Here is a 21,836-nt window from a genome sequence, read left to right on the forward strand (position 1 = left end):
GGGTTGTCAATACAGACTGAGCCTGAATCCTCCCAGGCTAACACTAAGTACATGGACACAGAGGATGCCTTCTTTGATTTACACATCACGTGTGAAATATAGATTCCTACTGCACTATTTTCTAATTCTAGGTGGTTAAATATTTTCTGGAGTCCTAAATGACATTCACTTGTCTATTAAGACTTCTTAAAAATGCTTTTAAAGACAGGGAAATTTTGCATTCTCTTCAAATGCTTTAACTACTACTGAAAAAGCAATGACAGTGATGCTGTTTGATTTGGGATGCACAGATCTAAATTTGCATAAGAATATTTCTGTAAGCATCTAGGTCTCCCTCCCAGATTTCCTCCTTGAATACTGGATGGTTTCATGTGGACTTGCCAGGTTTAAGACCAAGGCTATTATTAATCCTCTTGCTTCAGGGCAAAAGTTGATTACCAGTTCAGGTGGTGAAGGGATTTTCCTCCCATGGCAAGTTATAAAATGAACCCAGTGCATTATGGGGCTTTCCAGATGGTCACTTCCAGTTACTGGTGTTTGGGGGGTGGAGTGCAATGGGAAACCAAAGGGATATCAAACTCACTCATCTTTCGATTTTAATAATTCTTTCTTTTTTCCCCTTTCACCTAACCCCCTGAGCAGGAAGCATGAATTATTGTCAAGCCTTACATTGCATTAAAAAGTCCTATAAACCAGTTCACAAAAGAAATGGAATTTTTATGCTAATGTAACACTTTCCCAGTTAACCTGCAGGCATGCAGAAAGAAACCCTGTGACAGAAGCACACACCTCAGCTGTCCCTCCCCTCCAGGCTATGAAAGTTGCTGGAGGGGTGATTCCCTACATCTTGACACTTTTTAACCCTACCCTCTGCCTCTTCAAGCTCTCTCAGACTCCACTGGTAGGTATTTTGCTCCTATCATTATTTCTATTCATAGACTGCTTTGAAAAACAGGTGAGTTAAGGACTCTTGAAGACAGTCCATAATAACTGAATCCACCTTTCTTTTTTTTTTTCCAAAAGGGGCACCTTAAATTGAGATTACTGACTCCAAAGTCAGAAGATTAGGATTCAGATCCCACATCTGACATTTAAATACCTGGGTGAATTTGCTCTTGTCACAACCTCTCCGGACCTCAGTTTCCTTAACTATAAAATGAAAGGGATAGATTAGATGATGTAAAGTTTATATATCTATTGTTTGAATTAAATTGATTGTTTTTTCTCCCCAGACTAATTTATATGTGTAGACATTGACTTCTCACCATTTGACCAGTTTCAGGAATGAAAGATTCTGTTTACAAGTGCACAGTGCCAAAAATCAATCACTTACGTGAAAAACAAAAACAAAAACAGTTGGTTGGCATCTTATGAACAAAAAAAACCCAACAGATTGATATACCTTTTTTCACTTTTCAACCAGTTTCTTGAGTTGACTAGACAGTTGTTTTGCCAGTTTTACAGCAAAGAGTTGGGCTTCTCTTCCACCCCATCCATCCCCCAAGGGAAAGAATGAAGAACTATACGATACCTAAGGTTTGAATTGTTAAATATTCTTTATAATTTCTCCTGGATACTCTTTTCTCAAACCTTCCACATGGAACTTAAAATGTGAATTATGCACAGATGAAATAGGCAGAGATCTGCATGGCTTAATTTGGAGAAAGCAGAAGCATTGGTTGAGTCTCAAAAATATTAGTATGTACACACACTTTTTCTACTTACTTATTGGATGATGCCTTATTGAATGCATGGCCTTCTGTTATTGCCCAACAAGTATCTTGCTACATGTATATTTCTTCTATATGAGATAAAAGAATGTTAGCTCTGTTGTACCAATACTAAGATAGATAGCATGGCATAGTAGATTAAGAACAGGTCTCAGCTAGGTCTGAGTTCATCACTGAATTTGCTCTAGGCAACTCTCCAACCCTAAAAATTACAGAGAATGGGCCAATCTGCAATGAACACACTTTCTCTAAGTGTCTTCATCTAGGAGTTCCCCATACTAATGAAATCACAGCTCCAGGCCCTCTTCCCCATGAAGAGTAAGTGAAGCAGTATGATATACATGAAGAAAATAAGCATTTATATGGAAACTACCACATGTTGGGCATTGTATTGGCTTGGGATCCAGGGTTTCCCTCTGGACACTCCAAACTCCAGAAGATTTCTAAGTCAAACGGGACATAAGAAATTCCTTTGAAAGGGGTATCTCCAGAGCAAAAGAAGCCTAACCAGGAGAACATTGTACACAGAGACTGATACATTATGGCATAATCAAATATAATAGATTTTTCTACTAGCAGCAATGCCATGATCCAGGACAATCCAGAGGAATTTAGGAGAAAGAATGCTATCCACATCCTGAGAAAGAACTGTGGGAACAGAAATGCATTAAAAAAAATGTGATTGATCATATAGTGTGATAGGGATATGATTGGGATTTTGATGTTAAAGAATTGCTCTACTGTAGATATGAATAACATGGAAATAGGTTTTGAACAATAATACATGTATAACCCAGTGAAACTGCTTGTCAAATTCAGGAGGGGAGGAGGAAAGAGCAGGGGGAGGGGGAAAATGAATCATGTAACCATGGAAAAATATTCTAAATGAAAAAAGGAGGAAAGTTAGTTAACTAATTAATTTTTTAAGAAAAGAAGCATCTCTGCCTTTGAACTTTCCCCTAGATCTTCAATTATTATAGAAAAGCACCTCCTAGTTCCACTCTGATAAGCATTGGGTGGTACCTAATCTTAGCATCGATCAAATTCCACAGATCTGCCCCTTTACCTCCAACCTCAATGAATTACCTCATTTTGATTCACTCCATCCCCTCTCCTTATCCTGTAACCCCTGTTGTCAAAAGGATATAAAACCCCTAAACCCTATCTCCTCCAGGAGGCAATGTTCCACCTGCACACTGTCTCCATACTTGGCTTCCAAATTAATAATTTTTTTTTTAATCTAAATTTTGGAGTCTTGCATTCTTCCAAAAGGCAACCTGTCCCAAACCTGGAGTTTCACCTCAAAGCTCTCCCACAACAATATGAAGTGTTCTTTTTTTTTTATTTAGTCAACAAATATTTATTAAGTGCATACTGTGTGCTTAGCACAGGGCCAGGCACATAGTAGGTGCTAAATAAATGTTGATTAATTATTGTTTGAGATTGCTGTGCTAGATGCTGGAGAAAAAATATAAAGAATTTGTCACTGGAGTTAAGGGTGACATGATTAGAACTTTAGGAAGAAGACTATAGTGGCTATGTGGAGGATGATTTGGAGTAGGGAGAGATGAGGTGTGGAGACCAATTAGCACTTTCATAATACTTTGGGTAAGAGAAGATAAGGGATTGAGTTGGGGTGGGGAGCAAATATGAGAGAAATTGATTGGGGCTGGGACCCTTGACTAAGGCACCAAATGACATTGTATGGATTTATGGGACCAGGTCCTGGTCTCAAAGCCTACACATATCAGGGGTCAGGGGCACTTATTAGGATACCTGGCTCCCCTCAATGAACAACCATCCAGAGAAATTCCATTAGTCCAGCTTAACTCCAGTGATCCAATTCCTATGACCTTTAGTGTCATATATAAACTCTTCTGTTTGACACTTATAGTTCTTTGCAACATGGTTCCTTCTTATCTTTCCTGTCTTCTTACACATTATTGCCCTCAGTACTAGTCTAGCTATATTAACCTACTTGTTGATCTTCACTCACCTGCAATACTCCCCACCCTCAATTTTCCAATTCCATCCCTTTGTACTGGCTGTCCTCCACATCTAGAACGCTTTCCTTCCTCATCTCTACCTCTTGTAATCCCTTCAGAATTCAACTAAAATGATACCTTTTGCAAGTGAATAAAGATTCTGAAAAACATTGGGGTCATATCTGATACTTAGAAACTCTGTGATGCTGTCAGTTCCATTGAGCCTTAGTTTTCTCATCTGTAAAATGAGTGTATATATGTGTGTGTGTGTGTGTGTGTGTGTGTGTGTGTGTGTGTGTGTGTGTGTGTTCTCAGATGGAATTTAAGATCATGGAAATCAGAAACTGTTTTCCTCTTATTTTTGCCTCCCTGGAGCTAGCACATACTTTATACAGAGCAGACACTTGATAAATGCTTGTTGACAGATTAGTTGATAGCTTCTGGGAAGCTAGAAGTGCTTGAAGCACTATCTAAATTCATAACCCAGGGACAAATACCTGTCTGCGCTGGCCCAAATACCCACTCTGAGTCCAACACAAAAAAGAGTGATAACCTCTGGACACCAGAAGAGACTAGGACCCAGGAGAAGTAGATGCCCAAGAGGATGGGATAAATGGGAAAAGTTAAAGTCTCCTCTAAGTGTGATCATTAGTGTGAGGGTTTCCCTCCCCACTCCCATTGACTTTGAAATTATAAAAACAAGCATTGGGAAGAGAACTATCCCATATATACTTTAGTATTAAGTCTGGGGGGGAAACAATTATGGGGATGTCTGGTACATCGAAGGTACTTAATAAATGCTTGATTGATTGGAGGGAAGATTAGTCTTCATGATAATAAATGAATTTTCTGGTTGTGGAAAACTCAAGTTTTAGTAGGAAAAAGTCCCTTAAAGTTAGTTATTCCATTAAATTGTAGCAGACTTCAGTTAGTTAGCCTAAAAGTCAAACCTAAATTATGTACTTAATTTAGAAAAATATACACAGATAAAACATTTCCTTTATGAAAGTCTTATAGTGAAGTTGATTGATTAACTTTCATGAGGCTCTTAGCTTTGGTGAGGGTTAATACTAAGTTGAGACATCATTCTCTGTCCTATTTTCAATCAGCCAGATGGCTGATACTCAAGCTCAGAGGCAATACCCTGATTATTGATAAAACTGTAAGTTATTAGATATGTCATAGGCTTTTAAGATGATCAATGTCAATTTATGAAGATTTTAATGCCTTATATTTTATAGCACATTTAAAACTTTCTTCAAAGAATTTTTAGATTATTTCATCTTTTATCTTTGCATTCCTATCATCTATCACAGTGGCTAGCACATAGTAGGCTCTTAACAAACATTAATTGATTAATTGATGGGAAATTCATAACAACCTGTTGTGAAGGGGAAAGGATCATAGATTTAGAACTAGAAGGGACCTCATAGGTCAACTAGCCCAACCACCTCATTTTACAGATGAGGAAACTATTCAATCTCTACAGAATCTCTCCCATATAGTCTCTCCTTAAATCTCACCAAATCTCACCATTCTTGTTTAAGCCTTTATCTCTTCCCAACTTGACTACTGTGAAATTCTATCAGTTGATCTTCCTGCCTCCAGTTTATCCCTTCCTCAGTCTTACTTTCACACTGATGTTCAAATGCTGGACTTGGAGTTAGGAAGAGAACTGGGTTTGAATCTCTCCTTTAATATTTGCCAACTATGGGCTTGGGGGCAAATCACTTACCCCTCTGAAGATTCAATTTCCTCATACATAAAAATGGAGCTAGTTATAATTATCCATTCTCCTTAATAATGCCAACTCTTCTGCTCCTTCTTTGATCTTTCCCCCTCCCACCTCACCTAAAAGCTTGCTCTTTTGATTGTCCCCTCTAATTTTTTTATTTAAAAAAATTTCAAATAACTATTTTTAAAGCTTCTACTACCTTTAATAAAATAAAAACAAAACAAGATAAAAACAAATCCCTCAATATTTGTCACTCTTGTTGTTTCAGTCTGTCCAATTCCTTACGATTCTATATAAGACTTTCTTGATGAAGATACTTCCCTCTCCAGCTCACTTTACAGATGAGGAACTGAGGTAAATAGGGTTAAGTAACTTGCCCAGCATCATGCAACTAGTATCTAAAGCTAAATTTGAACTCAGGTCTTCCTGACTCCAGGCTTGCCATTCTATTCATTGTAGCACTAGCTGCCCAATATTTATCTACATGTCCAAAATTGAATGTCACTTTCTACATTTTAAATTTATCACCTCTTTCTCAGGGGGTGAAAAGCATGTTTCAATCTTTTGTTTTATCATTGTGCTAATCAGGATTCTGAAATTCATTCCCAGTTATTTCTCTCTATGGCTTTATCATTGTATATTTTTTTTCCCTCCTACTTCTGCTCACTTTGCTCTGGATCAGTTCACAGAGGTCTTCCCCATTTTCTCTAAATTTGTCCATTTCACAATTTCTTATCACATCATAATATTTTAGTACATTGTATCATATTATATATCACAACTTATTTAGTCATTCCTCCAAAAGAAGGTGCCTTTGTTTCTGATTTTTTTTTTGCCTACTATGAAAAGACCTGCTATAAATATTTTTGCATATTTTTTCTCTTTCTTTGAAGTTTTTGAGACATAATCCTAATAGTGGAATGGCTGGTCAAAGGGTACGTACTTTCAACACCTATTTATCCATTGTCTCCTTCCTATTCTGTTCAAACATGTCCAGATCTCCGGGTCTTTTGAAAACCTCTATATGTCACCACTGTCCCTTTAAGCTAGGGTCTTAAATCTCTTTTCTTTTCACAGACAATTTTTTAGGGAAAGCATTAGCTACTCCCACTCTTATGTCTTCCTCACTTCTCAATTAATAGCCTCTGATTCCAACACAAGATTAAAATTGCTCTTTCCAAGGACACTAACAATCTACTCCTTGACAAATTCAGTGTCCTTCTATCAAGTTCTATTTCTTGATCTTTCAGCACTTCAATACTGTTGACTATCCCCTCATCCTGTATGCTCCCTCCTTTCTGGATTTTTGTGACATTAGTCTGTATTTTGGTTGGGGGTGAGAAGTTCTGCCTATTGGGTTGATCCTTCATTGTCTCAGCTGAAGGATCATCATCCATGTCACATCCTCAATTTGCAGTGTATCCTAGGGATCTGTCCTGGTCCCCCTTCTCTTCAGTCTCTATACATTTCTCTCTTAATGATCACATCCAGTGCATTCAGTTTTAGGATCCCAAATCTACATGTCCAATCCATGCCTCACATCCTAGCAGCCTCTTAATACAGTCTAATCAAACTCAATCTTTTCTCCAAAAAAAAAGTATTCATTATCTTTCCTCAAAACCTCCCCTACAACTTAATTTTTCTTCTTCTGTCAAAGGAACCACCATTCTTCGAGGCACTTAGGTTTAAAGCCTAGAAGTCATCCTACCCTCTTACTTACCATCATCCCCTATATCTTATCAATTGCCAGGGCTTATCAATTTCATCTCCTCTCTTACATCTCTATTCACACCATAACTATCTATTCACACCACAATTAACCAATAGGTTTTAACACCCCTCCCTGGATTATTACAATAGCCTGGTAAATTGGTTTTCCCTTTCTGACCTATCCTCAACAAAACTGCAAATTGATATTCCTAAAAAATAAATCTAGTTATGCTATTCCCCTGCTCAAGAAGATCCTATGGCTCCCCATCACCTTGGGATAAAATCTAAACTTTTCTAAGTGTCTTTTAAAAGCCTTTTTCAATCTAACTTTAATCTATCTTTCTAGGATAATTATATATTACTCCCTCTCACATACTCTGAATTTTAAGCAAAGCTTCACACTATTGCTTGTATATGCTATTCCATCTCTTATTTCCATATTTTTGCACAGGTTGTCCCCTCATACCTTAAATGCTCTATCTCCTTACCTCTACCTTCTATAAACCCTTGTTCCCTTTTAGGGTTCAGAACACATCACCTCCTTCAAGAGACCTTTCCTAGTTCTCCCAACTGTTAATCACTATGTATTTATCTTGTATATATCCTGTATTTGCTCATCTAAAAACTTCCTGTACACACACACACACACACACACACACACACACACACACACACACACATACACACTGTAAAATATAAGCTCTTTGAGGCGAAATCTATTGCATCTTTCTATTTTGATCTTCAACTCTTAGCTCACTGGGATATGATGGAACTTAATAACTGATTATTGACTGCCTATACCACTCCTTGGACACTTAAAATATCTTACCTTATATATTCTTTTAAGGACATGTCCTTTTTTCCACAGATTTGACCACAGATCTTTGGATCAAAGAAATTATGTCTTATACATCTTTGTAAAGAGTAAGCCCTGGCGCTCCCATAAGGTAGGTTTTCAATAACTGGTTGATGATTACAATGAGGATGATGTGAACGAGTGGAATTCAGTAGAGGGTGGGCAGGGGTGGAGGGTCTGCTGGAATGGTTTGTTTCCTGAAAGGATTACCTATAGAAATCCCCTCCTCATTCATTTATAATAGGACTTGGTTTTATAAAACCAAAATGTCGAGAACAATGTTTCTGGAATATATCAATCATCTAAATTACAGTTAGGGGCCCCCACAGAGGATTGCTAAAACCTATTGAATCTTGTGCCAGCGCAGTGTTTCTGAGCATCTTTCCTCTCCTTATCCCAAGCAGGTTTCACCTCATTCAATCTGTAATTCATTACCACTGGCATTAGAAGCAGAGCTCAGATCTCTGGGGATTAGCCTAGGCTGAATCTGGAGGCTCTCAATGACTCAGGGCCTTCACTCCAAATTCCTGTTAAGTACTCTAGATTTAATAGCTGCTATTAATACAAATTATGCTTCATTAAGCATGAAGTTGAGGAGAACCATATTCCAAAGCTCTGGTTCAATATAGAACTGAAGGACAAATAGAACAACTATTTTTATTCCTGGCAATGTCAGCCAGGTGAAAGAAGACAGACATTTCTGCACTCGGTTCATCAGATAAAGATCTAATTATACTCTAAATTGATTTTACAAAAATTCTAAATAAATTTCTCATCTTTTAAGCTTAGTCAAAGTTTGACTTGACTTGACTGAAACATTTCCAAAGCACAATGTGTTTTTTATCTCAGAGTACTCCCAGAAAATTAGAGTATTTGAAGAGAGAGAGGTTTCTCACTGACACCTGTCCTCTCTAGAAGTCTCTCCTCAGGAAAATATATATGATTTTGTCGGGCAAACTCTGCTCTCCTAGTAGGCCCTTTCCCCATACAATGTCCAACCACCCAAATGAAAAACAGACAGAAAATCAGTAAATAAATTAATTCAATAAGCATTTATGTATTCTATGTTTCAGTCTTGCTGGGTGGTGCAGACAAATAAGACAGAAGACTAAACATCATCTCCAATCCTTACAACCTCTCCAAAACAGGAATTATGCACAAGAGAGAAAGCAATTTCCATTGCCTTCATGGTATAGGCCATTAAGAACCCTAATGAGGTAACAATTCAATGAACCAACAGAAGAGAAAGCTAAAATCTCTATCCCCTAATATCTCACTCATTCCTCCTTCCCCACAGCCCACCATGCTCTATCAGCAGTGTTAACACTAGCCAAAATAAGGAGCATAATTCGGATGGTGTGTCACTTCAAGAAGAAAAAAAAACCTAATTTCGTGATATTTATAGTTTAAATAACAAAAATATATAATTATAATATATAACTGTATTTAATAAACCAAAAACTAATTATTTAACTTACCTGCTTTGTAACTTCTCTGTTCATCTGTCAGTCTGTTTCTTTTGTTGGTCTTGATATTATTTAACATGTGTGGGGTGCCATGAACTAAGATAAGTGAGGGGGAGGGGAAATTCTTTAACTCACCTGCCTATTAGTGACTGCTGAATTTCATTGGCTAAATCTTCAATTGAAGGTTGGTATTTTGTACACTTCAAGCCCAAGCAAGTGCTACTAACTTCATCTGCCAATCTCTTTTGTTGGTTTCTTTTGTTGTCTGCACACCCTCCTCTGCCTGCTGTTCACACCAACCCCAAGGTCAGCACATGAAGCAGCCGTCCTCTAGGGCTGGGCTGGGGCATGGCCACAGCTGTGCTGTAGCTACCAGGCCCTGAGGCATGCTGAGCCCACATACGGCCACATGTCATCAAAAATGGCTACACATGTCAGCACTGACATGTGTGCCATAGGTTCACCATCATGGGCTTAGAGCTTGGTTAGTGGTTGAAGAAGCCAAGGTCATTCACTATATCCCAAGGTATCACCAGTCATCCTGACTTTTGTATTGCCACTGGACTTCAATGATTCTGGAAGAGAGTAGGTTGATGACTTTTGTGCAACTCTGCCTCACTTAAATTCAATTTGTGCACAAATCAAAAAGTATTAATAGTCATATAATTTTGGTCCTCTTTGAGTATGAAGGACAACAACTAACCAATTATTATCCCCATTTTACAATTGAAACTGAAGCAGACACAAATTAAGTGACCTGCCCTTTGTCGCATGACTAATAAATATCTGAGGCAAGATTTGAACTCAAGATTTCCTGACTCTAGGTCTAGCCCTGTTTCTACTGCCAACACTTCATCCACTAGCAGTGTAGCAGCTCTCTGTGCTACAATAGAGCTCAGCCAGAAAACTGAAGAACAGAGGGAACTGGGAAAGAAAACATGTGTGATTGTATAGCATTCCATTAAGTCTAAGGGAGAAAACCAGCATCTCCCTGGGGCAGTTCTATTCAGCCAGAAGTCACTTGAGACAGAGTCTGAAGTCAGTTAAGCATGACTTACCTAGTATGAGAGGAGGCTCATATATCTTTGAGGTATAGTTCCCAGGGAAACAGCTATCAAATGGAAAAAAGCCATAAAGTGAACAATAGAGGAAATACTAAAATTGCCAAATATCTTTGTAAGAATAAAATATTATAATAAAACACAAAAATTTTGATTGCATGAAATTAAAAATATTTTGCACAAACAAAAATAATGTGGCCAAAATTAGAAGGAAAATAGGAAATGGCGGATGGGGGAAATCTACAAATTTTTCTCTGATAAAGACCTCATTTCTCAACTATGTAGGGAATTTACAAAAATAAGAGTCATTACCCAATTGACAAATGGTTAAAGGTTCTGAACAGGCAGTTTTCAGAAGAAATTAGAACTACAAATAGTCATATAAAAATGTTCTAATTCTCTACTGTAATAGTGGGAGAGATGGGGGGGCAGGAGGGGGAAGAGGAAGAGGATGTTGATTTAAAATGTTAGAACAAGGAAATCAGCTGATGGAGGGGACTGATTTTAGGTAACCCCTTTCTTCTTCCTTCACTAAGGCTAGATGACCTTAATGGAGTCTGGACCTGACCAGACTGGTCAAACTTTTTCCTTTGACTTTGAAATCCTCCCTCCTATTAAAAACTTAGAGACTATCTTCTATATACTAAATGTCTACTTTATTTCTTGGAAAAGAAGAGTAGAGAAAGAAAGGGGTAGAGGGAAGAAATGGGAAGTCCCTAGTGTCCTTTTTCTCTATCAACTGTTGAAGGCTTTTGTCACAAAGTTTCTTCAGAGAAATAGTCTGACTGAAAGTCAGCAGAGGTCTTCAGTGGGCAAGAACTTCTTTTGCTCAGCCAAGGTAGAAAGGGTATTGGAAATGCAACTCCCTCCCTGGCTCTTGTCAGAGTGTCTGGTGAGAGAGTAAGAGAGTGAGTGAGAGAGAGTGGCCAGACTCAGTTCTGACCAACAGTATTCTCCCCTTTTGAATCTTCCTTTAAATTCTGTGGAATTTCCTTCCCCTGTTGGCTCAAGACTGTTCCATCTGCTTCTCCTGGGTCCATCTTCATTACATTTCAGCTTTTACTCCACTTTTGGCCATTCTTCCTTGATTACACTATCAATTAGAGAAATGCAAATTAAATTAAAGCAATTCTGAAATACCTCCTTTGAGATTGTTTAACATGGCAGAAAAGGAAAATTACAAGCTAGAGAGGATATGGAAAAATAGGTACACTGATGCCCTAATGGTAGAGTTGTCAACTGGTCCATACATTCTGGAAAATAATTTGGAACTATGTCCAAAGGGTTATAAAACTGTGCATATCCAGCAATACCACTATTACATCTATATCTCAAAGAGATCAAAAGAAAAAGGATAAGCATCTATATGTACAAAAATATTTACAGCAGCTCTTTTTATGGTGGCAGAATTAGAAATTGAAGGAGATGTTCATCAATTAGAGAATGGCTGAATAAGTTTTGGTATATGATCATGATGGAATACTAGGATACTTAAAAGAATGACTAGCAAGTTGGTTTCAGAAAAACCTGGGAAAACTTTTATGAACTGATACAACGTGAAGTGAGCAGAACAAGGAGAACATTTTTGTGTATAGTAATAGCAATATTGTAACAATGATCAACTGTGAAAGAGAATAGTCTAATCAATCCAATGATCCAAAGGATTCACAATAAAAAATGTTATCCATATCCAGAGAGAAAACAGAAGAATTCTGAGTGTGGGTGAGGCATACTTACTCACTCACTTTATTTTCTTGCTTTTCTTTTGCAACATGGCTAATATAAAAATATGTTTTACATTTCTTTGCATGTATAATTAGCATCCTTTTGTTTGCTTTCTCAATGGATTGAGGAGGGATAAAGGGAAGGAGAGAATTTAGAACTCAAAAATTCCATCAAAGACTTTGAGCATTAGAAGATAAAACAATAGGAAAGATATTAATAACAAAAGGTAAATATGGCCTCCAATTCAGGTAAAAGAGTTCAGACATCTATTAATAAACATTGCAGTAAAAACAATCAAATCAAAATTTAATGAGGCAAAAGACCCTGTGGATTCTCAAGAAAGAATAGAACCATGGGAGGATTTCCTGAAGAGTTTAAAAGAAAAATAAGAATTGTAAAGGCAGAATTTTTAGTCTGAATAACAGAAATATTTGGCAGTCTAGAAAAACTTGAATCCATGGCAGTAATTTTCATCAACAAATAAAAGAGAGAGCTTCAGGCCACTAGGTTGATTTGTTTTTTGATCACTCACAAAATTTCATATGTGTTTATTGAAAATTTTCTTCCCTTTCCCTGAATCTGGCCTATTCAGTCATATCTCTGATAATAACATTGAAAAATATAGCTATTGTTGTATATAATTTCTTTTAATTCCTTTTTAAGAAGAAGGAAGGAAGGAAGGAAGGAAGGAAGGAAGGAAGGAAGGAAGGAAGGAAGGAAGGAAGGAAGGAAGGAAGGAAGGAAGGAAGGAAGGAAGGAAGGAAGGAAGGAAGGAAGGAAGGAAGGAAGGAAGGAAGTTCTCTTGAAAGGCCTTAGTTAATCATTTTTCTTCTCAGTTCTGGTAAAGTAAAATGAACTGAGCTATACATGTTATCCTAGCTGCAAAATCTCTGTAGTTTTCTATGATTTTATCATATTTTCTAGTCATGTGTGGTGTTTGCCACTTTGAAACATTTTACTAAAACTATCAACAGAAAATTCAATGTTTCCAAACCTCCATGGGTTTAAAATTAAGCAGATAATGACAATTTGTTTGTTCAGGTCAGCAGAATCTGGGGCTACAAACACTAAGGCAAAGTTGAGAGCCCAGGAAAACCAATAGCTTTAAGAATCAAGAAAAATCCTGAAGTAATGTTATGGTGGAAGTGGAATCAGGCAAGCCATGCTGAGAAGGTGGGTGGTTCCATCCAGGATTCAGAGATCAGAACAAGACCAAGAATCAAAACCAAGTAGCTGAACCATAACCAGGGTATATAGTGCTTATTAAAACACCAAGAATACTTTAAAAACACCAGGTTCTGTGAAGAAGGCAAGCAACAGCTGGGCCAAGTAACCCAAAGGGCTTCATTCCAGCCTTCATTCCGCTCTAATTGCCTTCAACCTAGAAGATAAAAACAGGAAGAGGTAGAACCTCTGTGCTGGTGTTCTAAGCTGGCCCAGCATAATACTAGTACAAAATTGATTTGGAAAGAGGGAAAGTTTATAAACATGATGACACTACCATAGCCTAGTTAATTCTCTCCAATGTATCTTGGGTAGCTCTTGTTTATATTTATTTTCATGTTGTCTCCCCCATTAGCCTATGAACTTCATAAGAGCATGGACTCTGTTTTGGCTTTATTTGTATTCCCAGAACTTAACACAGTGTTTGGCGTATGGTAGGCACTTAATGTTGTTGACTGACTAACTAGTTGTGGAGATGTACAATTTCAGAACACATAGCTAGTAGGTGTTAAAGGTAGGATTTGAACCCTAGGCTTTCCTAGCTCTAAGGCTTGCTTTTTAGCTACAACACCACATTATTTTTGGACATAGTAAATACCTAATAAATGCTCATAAATTTAAACTGAATTAAATGGCAGAGTGGAAATTAATTTCCCCAGGGTCAAACCATTAAAAGGATTTGCATCAGTTTGTTCTTTTCTGACTCGCTAAGGTCTCTTATTGGACTGGCTCATCTTGAAACACCTGGTGGGGAAAGGTGATGGTCCAGAGCTATTCCATGACCCTCATCTCACCCCTCATTTTAATATGTCTCCTCCTTTTGGGCTTATTTTTTTTCTGGGCACTAGAACTCTTGAGAACATGTTTTTCTTCTGCATTCCACTCCCATCTGCTCATTAAAATGTCAGTGACCACATCACTTTTCTTGGTGTCACTTATCAAAGGGAGATGCTGACACTTCCCTCTATTAGCCCTGCTCCCTCCTCCTCTCCTCCCCTTCCCCCTCCCCCACTCATCAGCCAAGGAGGATTGATCACTCACCCTAATGGAACACTTATCTCGACTCACTCATCTTTTATTGCACCTAGAGAAGCAATGCCGCCTGCCCCTTAATGGAGCATACACGGGTAGCTTCAGGATGTTCAAACCCTTCATTACTGCATTTGCTCCATCTCATTGCACACACACCTCCTCTCCTTTTCATAAAGCGCCCAATTCTCATTTGCTAACCTTCTCAAGCCATTTTGTATTATAATGTAGCCTAGCCCATTGGGCACCAAAGCTGAGCCCATTCCACTACTTCCTCCATTTCCTCTGCTCTGTATTCATCATCATAATGCCTCTTCTCTCACTCCATTGGAGACATCCTCCAAATGTCACCTTGTCTCCAGAGCCACTTGTGGGAATGCTCTAAAAGGACTCATTTGGCTTCCTTTTCCTCCACTGTATCCCAGCACCTCAGAGAAGCAGCAGTGGCAGACTGGTGGATTAGCTGATGAATTTAGTCCCTGTCTTCATGAAAGAAGCCACTGTCTTATGTTCCTCTGGCTTGATAGAGACATGAAATGTGACTATTCACAACACAGCCAAAACAACTCAGAGAACAAAATCCTTTAATTTGCCTAAAAAATGCTTTGAGCACATGTCAAAGAAAGTATTTTATTTTACTTACAGCTAAGAAATCAGGCCAAGAATAGGAGAAGGCAGAGTTGCACCTTAAAAATACACTATCATTGGGGGCAGCTGGGTAGATTAGTGGATTGAGAGTCAGGCCTAGAGATGGAAGGTCCTAGGTTCAAATCTGGCCTCAGACACTTCCCAGCTGTATGACCCTGGGCAAGTCACTTAACTCCTATTGCCTAGCTCTTACCCCTCTTCTGCCTTGAACCAATACATAATGTTGATTCTAAGATAGAAAGTAAAGGGTTAAAAAAAATACACTATCATTGATCTTTTGATATTATTGATTATAGTCATTCCTTCTCCCTGTCCAGGTCTATCCCAAGATATAATACCATAGGCTGCAGGAATGTTTTCCTGTTTTATTTAGTGTAAAAGTTAAAATTAAATCTCAATAATAATATTTTAAGAGATTTATTAATGATCATTAGAAATAAAGGAACAAAGAAGATACAAAATAAAGACCATGTGCCCATGGCTGGTTAGCCATTTTTTAGTCATCCCCACTCACCACCATCAATGCTGATTTTACATCAGAGAGTAGGAGCCTCCAAAGCCCACACCCTTTATCCTCTATCTACAGGAAGTATGTAATGACAGGAAGTCTGTGGGCTCTTGGGATATGTAGTTCTTTTTTTTGAGTAACAGATTTTCAACCATACATTAGTATACACAAACCCAAATTTGCCTAAGAGTATTTCTAGAAGGTCAACAAGATGGTGCAGTGGATAGAGTGGTTGGTCTAAAGTCAGCAAAGACATCTTCCTGAGTTCAAAAATCTGGCCTCAGATATTTAATAGCTGGGTGACCCTATGCAATTCACTTAACTCTGTTTGCTTTAGTTTCCCCATGTGTAAAATGAGCTAGAGAAGGAAATAGTAGACTAATAATGTCTTTGCCTTAAAAAAAGAAAAACAACCTCCAAATAGGGTCACACAGAGGTTGAACGTGACTTGAAAAACAACTGAATAACATTTCTACAAGACACTCAGGTGACTAGGTCACCCTGCACCCATAAAGTCCTGTTATTGGAATCAAGAAGACCTCAGTTCAAATACTGACTCAGACACTTTGCTGCCTTCTTGTTCCTATATAAGTCACTTAGCCTTTCTCAATCTCAATTTCCTTATCTGAAAAATGGGAATAATATACTTTACAAGGCCATTGTTATGAATAAATGAGCTAATGCAGGTGAACTACTTCAGAAACCTCAACGTGCTATTATTATTATCCATCCTCCCTCTTGTCGCAATCCCTGTTTCAATACTTATTCCATTTCAGTTCCAGCATCATTACAAACCCCCATCTATCCAGGGTCTAAGACATTTTCAAAAAGAACCAGTCACAATATAAAGTATAAAGCATATAATAATATACATAATAATACATAATAAAAGTATAAAGCCTTAGGATATTATCATAGTGTATTCTAATCCATAAGGCAAAGCTCAAAGTCTAAAAACTGAACTCTTGGGAAGGGAGTGGGAGAATAGAATCAAGGGAGATTGGAGAGAGAGGATAACAGAGCTAGGGCAACAGGAGTCATGCTTTTCAGGCATTGGCAATGGATAGGGGGCATGGAGCAGATTTATAGTACTGGCTTTAACTGAGTCAGCATTTGTCTTTTATATTTCAACCAATAATCTAGTTTTTCCCTCTGATGAAGACAATCCAAGCAGGAAAATGCTTCAAATTTATTTAATAGTTCATCCCACTAACACATATTAAATATTTATTATGAAAGGTGCCAAAGGAGAGGTCAGATTAGGATAAAATATAGTCTCTGCCCTCATGGAACTTACAGTCTAGTGTCCTTGCAGACATTCATCTTAGTTCCTGTTAAGTCTTCTCTATTCCAGGTTATATATCTGCAGTTCCTTCAGCTATTCTATGACATGACTTCAAGACCTATCACCATCCTACCTAACTTCTTGTATAAATTTCAAGTCTACTAATGTTCTTAAACTACGATATCCAGAATTGAACCGAGTATTCTAAATGAGCTCTCACCAGGCCAAAAGATATTTGTTCTGGACACACCTCTTCTGTTAGTATATAATCTAAGACTTTTAATTCTTCTGGCAACAGTAGTGCACTATTATCATACACTGAACTTATAGTAAACTAATAACATAGAACTCATTTAGACTATCATAAATATAGTTTCCCCCATAATATAATTATGCCATTGAAATTTTTAAACCTAAATTTATGCTTTTATGCTCATCCCTATTCAATTCCAATTTTGTTTGTTCAAGCCAATCAAGGCATTGGCTGTCATATAACATACTCGCTGTACATACCAGTTTTGAGTCATCTACAAATGTGATGAGATTTTATAATAATAAAGATAGTAATAGTTAAAATTTATATCTCAAATCATTCTCACAAAATCCCCAGAAAGGTAGGTGCTATCACATGTAGCTGGTAAAATAAAAATCTGTCCAAAAAAAATTAAATGAAGGTATGGTCAAAACAAAAAGTAACATAAAAAATAAGATTGAAATAAAAAATCTGAGACCTCAGGGAAATTATAGACTTTGAGCTTCAAGGGGCCTTAAAAATCATAATTTCTTCATATTACACATGAGAACACTGAGGTTCAGATGAGAACACTGAGGTTCAGCAACATAAAATGATTTCCCCAAGATCACAGAATTAGAAAATGGGAAAGTTGAGATCTGATTCCGGATTCTGTGAATCTAAGTCCAACCATCTTTCACCTAAATTGTAAGAATTGACTAGACCAAAATTATATAGTATGACTAGAACCCAGGTCTCTTGAGTCCCCAGACTAGTTCTTTCTCATCTACTATGCTACCTTCTCTACTTGTATGCTTCTCTGCTCATGGATACAACCATGGACTTGGAAAGGTGAGTTAAAAAATTATTATAAGCTTTGGGAGCAATGGAGTAGAAAGGGAGAAGGTGAATCCAGAACAGTATAGTAGACAAAAGATCTCCTTTTTTCAGAATCCCTCCCTTATCCTGACATGGAAAATGGCATTCTACCCTGACTCTGCCTATGGCTTGCATTGCCCAGCCCTCTGCTTCTTCCCTCTCAAATCTTCCGCCAGCTGTTTCTTTGTTTTTCAGTGTTGATTTGCCAGATATTTCATCTTTGGCCTTCAGCATTTTTATCCTCATTTGATGAAATGGCAGTGCATAATACATATGCCTTCAAAGAAAAGCACGCCTGCTTCTCAATAATGGATTTTCAATTTTCAACTATGAGGGTAAAAGACAGATGAATATGGAAAGTCAGAGCACTTACCACCAATCTGCATGCAAGTCTCAAATCCATTTCACTTACTGGAGATACTTATGGGAAGTGAGCCTTAAACATCACAGTTCTCAGCCTATATCAACAGAACTAAAGACAGTTTCTCTTCCTGTTTCAGAAGGAGGCTAATAAATGAGATTCTAGGGGCTTATATAGTAAATAAGTTGAGACTTTCTGTCCATTCATCAAAAGTTTTCAACAAGTTTATAGCCCTTTAAAATCTTAATTCACTAAATCAAATATTTATTTAAGCTACCATTTTATTGAGTTTTGTGACTCAACCTGGAGGCCATTACTGATGAAGGAAATAACTCCGAACTTCAGCAAGCAGCAGTGCTTTTCTTTGAAATAGTCTTCATTTGGGTTATCATCAGCATGATGCTATGGAGACACATTAAAGAGAGCACTGGGCTAGAAATCACAAGCTCTACTAGTCACTTTTTTTGTGTCCTCGGGCAGGTCACTTCCTTTCTCTGGCTTTCAGCTTCTTCATAATTCTAATAATAATGTAGGTGTGGAAGAGAGTGGTTTGGATTAGACACTCTCTACAAGTCTCTTAAAGCTCTAATATTTCCTGCATCTGGGATAATAAGCTAATGACTATGTTTCTCAATTGTTCTGATGATTTACTTTGTTTTTCAGAGTACAACATCAAATAATAATCTAGGGCAGCAAGGTGGCACAATGAATAGAGCACTGGATTTGGAATGAAGAAGACTCATCTCTGGGTTCAAATCCACCCTCAGACACCAACTAGCTGTGAGACCCTGGGAAAGCTATTTAACTGTGTTGGATTTATCTGTAAATGAACTGAAGAAGGAAATGGCAAAGTATTCAAGTATCTTTGCCAAGAAAACCTCAAGTGGGGTCATAATGAGTTGGACACAACTGAAACAACTAAACAATATCACATAATCACAATTTTAAAGTTGATATCTCATTTCATGCCACTATTGGGTCTGTTTCCTAAAGAGATAATAAAAAGAGGGGGGGACCTACTTGTACAAAAATATTTATAGCAGCTTTTTGTGGTGACAAAGAATTGAAAACTGAGGGGATGACCATCCATTGGGGAATGATTGAACAAATTGTGGTATATGTTGGTAATGGAATACTATTGTACTATAAGAAATGATAAGCAAGAAGATTTCAGAAAAAACTAGGAAGATCTGATGCAGAGCAAAATAAGCAGAACTGGGAGAACATTGAGAATAAGAGAAATATTGAATGATTATTATCTGTTAAAACTTGGCTACTCTCAGCAGTGCAATGACCAGGGCCAGTCCTGAAAGACTTAGAATGAAAGACTTAGCTATCTACCTCCAAAAAAAGAACTGTTGTTGTCTTTTACATCAGTGTATCTTTGATTTTTGGGGGGGAGTTTTGGTTTTGTAGGGTGTACTCTTACAATAATAACCAATATGGAAGTATGTTTTGCATGACAATAAAAATATTTAAAATTTTTAAAGGTAGCTCATTTCATTTTTCAATTGCACTAATTGTCTGAAATTTTCATTTGTGTTTGAATAAATGGCATTTCCACTGCTAATCCTAGTTCTGCTTCCTTGGATCAAACAGAAGATGCCAAATTCCTCTTCTCTCATGGAAATCCTTTCTTTTTCTTTTTAAACTTTAAAAACTGTATTAATATTATGCTGTGCAAAAAAACTTTAACAATCTACATTCTATGTAAATACCCTGACTAAAATATTATTGGTTGTGCTACATGAATCTACATCAGTGCAGAAACAATAGTTGCACAAATGAAAACTTTTCTGTGTACCATGTTTAAAATTATTATAATTTTTTAGCACTTTTTGTTTGTAGATCTCCTTCTGTGAAACAAAGATGAATACACTGCTGCCAGTTAAACCACAAACCCATTCTAGTTTGATAGTAACAAAACCCAGTAAATGTATTACTTTAATCCAGGAACAACAGCTCAGTGGCTGAGAAGCTTTCTTCCTGAAGGTAAACCATGTTTCAAATCCTCATTTTGGATTCAAACTGCACACAGAAACTGGGAAGCTCTTCTTTTTGTTTGTTTTGCTTTTGTTAAGTCTCCATATCCTGCTAGGATTGATCTTCCAGACATGTGAGGGTAGCATCTGCTCCTATTTTGGAATAGGGGTGATGGTCTGGGTACCAAGATTAGCCAAGTTGAATGATCTGGAGGTCTCCATTGACCTTTATTGTGTCAATTTCAGGCAGTGTTTCAATTCAATAGTAAAAATCAAAAAGCTGGTGTCCATCCACAAATACTCTAACTTATGAGTGTTCACAGAGAATTTCCCCCCTAAAAGGCTGATCTGGAATGAACGGAAAATAAGGAATTGCTGATTGTTCTTCACCTCTTTCTCCAGATATACAAGAATTTCTAATCAGTTGGCTATCTGTAAATAAAGCTTTCAGTTCTATGGCCACATCGACAGGAGGGTGTTCGGAGTCCCTACATGCCAAACTGATCTTGAAACTCTCAGGGTTGAGGTCTACAATCCCCAAATCTAAGTTCTTGTCTGCCTCATTCCACCTTTGATATGCTCACAGAATGGTACTATCAGTCTTGGAAAGTACACTTCCACTTGGAGAGGCAATCCCAAGGAGTTGCTTAAATGCCAATCTTCTAGTTTCTTCAGTGTCTCACTCTAGGCCATGGATCCTGCCATCTTGTAGCACAGCCGCAGGTGTGGCCAGGTGGGGGAAGGGGGAGATATCTAGGTTCCATGGTCTGGGGGAGGGGAGGAGACCCAGGTATCCTGCAGGTACAGCACTGGCAGGAAATCCTTTCAAATATTTGAAGGCAGCTATTCTCTGCTGCCTTCAGTATGGATATCTTCATTTCTTTCAACCAATCCTCATATAGTGGCATGGCCCCTTACAGTCCTGTTTGCCTTTCTGGGAACATTCTCCAGCCCATCTATGACCTTCCTCAAAGTGGTACTCAGGAATGAGGACAATACTCCAGAGATGGTCTGACCAGGACGGGGTACAGTGAGCCATTCAGAATGTAGCCCCAAATCACTTCACCTTTTATGGTTAAGATATCACACTGTTGACTCATACTGAGCTTGCAGTCTCTAAAGCCTCCAGATTTTACTTGGGCAAATCTAGATCTAACAATACTTCCCCCCTCCCATTCTTACAAAATGGATTTTTGAACCCAAATGTAAAATTTTGCCTTTATATTTCAGACAAATTACTCTGAACTAAAGATAACGCATTTTACTATTGATTTGAGAAGTAACTCCCATTGAATGGTCAAGTAAGTTCGGTTATACCTTTGTATACTAATACTATTGTGCTCTATGAAAGGCAAGCAGGAGGATTTCAGAAAAACCTGGAAAAACTTAAATGAACTGATGCAAAGTGAAGTAAACAGAA

At 37.7% G+C, this 21,836-nt stretch overlaps 1 pseudogene; it reads right to left on the minus strand.

The window, feature by feature from the left end:
• Nucleotides 1-20,606: 20,606 nt before the first annotated feature.
• On the minus strand, nucleotides 20,607-21,121 carry LOC100017690 (galectin-related protein-like; annotated as a pseudogene).
• Nucleotides 21,122-21,836: the final 715 nt, after the last annotated feature.

This window comes from Monodelphis domestica, chromosome 4, assembly GCF_027887165.1.
Source record: "Monodelphis domestica isolate mMonDom1 chromosome 4, mMonDom1.pri, whole genome shotgun sequence".
Taxonomy (NCBI): Eukaryota; Metazoa; Chordata; class Mammalia; order Didelphimorphia; family Didelphidae; genus Monodelphis; species Monodelphis domestica.